A 2,149-nucleotide genomic window follows, 5' to 3' on the forward strand; every position below is an offset into this window, starting at 1 on the left:
AGTTTCAACTGGAATCATTTTAACTAGACAGTTGGATGGTAACTGCATTAAATTAATCCTCCTTAGCCTCCTATTCATAAAGTATAAACATTTGTGTTTACATGGATAAAAGTTGTATTGAACGGAATTAATTAGCAAACACTCTAGAATCAAAATAAACAACGAACAAACGAAAAACGACAGGACTTTTTGAATGCCCTGGTATCTCTATATCTTAAAAAAGTAGAAACAACACAAAAAAGCCTAAGAGAACGTCATTTAAAGAATAGTAAATTTGCTAAAATATGAACCCTAATATAGTTATTTACGTTAAATATTTTTCGAGATATAGATTTTAAAAAGCAACGTTTCATAAAAATTTTGTATGGAAGGTACTGAAAGATCAGTAGTTAGTGAATTTATTTTGAAAAATGTATATCTCAAAAACCATTTGACGTACAAATGTCTATTGGCACTCAAATTAAAGCTATTTTAATAAGCTATAAAGTAGTTTATAATGTTTATCTTTGTAGAAGTAATAGTTTACATGAAATTTTCTAAAATAAATTGATTTATAGTTGTTCGGACAAATTTTCATTTGCCAAATTTATATTTATATGTGAATATCATAAAAACTACTACCCCTACGAAGATAAGTGTCATAAACTACATTATAGAAAGTTAAATTTCCTTTATTTTGAGCGCTGGCAGACATCTGTACGTTCAATGGTTTCTGAAATGAAGTTTTTCATAAATCAAACTTATTGTCCAAACAACTATTTATTTTAGCAAATATCATGAAAACTACAATCAGTGGATCATATCACAAACTTCTCCAATCAAAATTTAAAATTCTTTATCACAGACAGTTATTTGTTAAAATTTATCACAGAATTGTTTAATGTTACATAATTGTGATAAATTTTAACAAATAAATGACTGTGATAAAGAATTTTAATTTTTGTTATAATGTGAAAATTTACTAATTAGAGAAATTGTTGAAATGTCCTGGTCAGAATAGCCTCCTGCATGAAGTTGTGTTTTAAAAATAATTTAGTTCAAAAATTGTATTAAGATTATCCTTGAGGATGGCCGTATTGGCCGAAACGTCGGATTTGTAATGAAAATAAAATGTTTTGAGACTATAATGGACAAACTTTAAATTATTTATTTAAACAACATTAACCACTCTCAAAAAAGTATTTAAGATTATAAATAAATTGACAAATTTAGAAACAATTTATTTGTATTCATTTGATAGCATTTTAAAATAAGTAGAGTCTGTTATTCAGAAATTAGATTAATTTAATTAATTAAATTAATATTTGATTCAGAAATTAAGGTAAATTCGTTAATTAAGAGTAATTAAAACACGGATAGCACCTATATTTACTTGTTGACAGTTTTAAAACAATACTAAATGAGCAATACTACAAACCTGTGAATGCAGCACTAGCCCTTGTCCAAGTGCCCTTTGATCTGCGCCCAAAAGCCGACACTAGACGGGTCGGTCACAAATTGAGGCCCACTTGTATCAGGCTAGACCAAATAGCCAAGCCACATGCTTGAGCATAGATAGCAGCACTTTTAGAGCAAAAGTGTCTTACTGTCATGACAACTTACTTCCTATGGAAAAAGGGATATTAAAAGGCATGTAATATCCCTGAACAATCGGTTTTTGTCTGTGTTAAACGATGAATGATCAAAATAAAGCTGTTTTTAGCTTCTTAAAATTTAAAAGATTGAAAATCTTTAAGTGAACCTTTTTTTTAAACCCTCTAATTTTCTTCGCTGTTTTTTTTTTTTTTGTACATCTATAGCCCCTTCAAATTGAGACCAACCCAGGAGGCGTTTATTTTAAATAATGTATGCACCATACAAAAAGCATATTATATACATTGTTGCATTAGTATTGGATACATGTGCTTACAAAATTGTTTAGAATATAACGTACAGAAAATTATTTACAAAAGAAATGAAAGGACATAAAACAAATTAAAAGAGCAAAGAGAAAGGAAGAAAAAAAAATATATTAAATAAAACACAACCGGGTACAAAGAATAAAAGTAAAAATAATTAAATTATAAAATGAAATATTATAATAAAATTAACAATTAAGAGTTGCTTCTATAAATACCTTAAAGATGCTTTTTTAAGCGCCTAAATACTA

The sequence above is a fragment of the Halyomorpha halys genome, unplaced genomic scaffold (genome assembly GCF_000696795.3).
Source record: "Halyomorpha halys isolate HHAL.00 unplaced genomic scaffold, Hhal_1.1 Scaffold927.1, whole genome shotgun sequence".
Classification (NCBI taxonomy): Eukaryota; Metazoa; Arthropoda; class Insecta; order Hemiptera; family Pentatomidae; genus Halyomorpha; species Halyomorpha halys.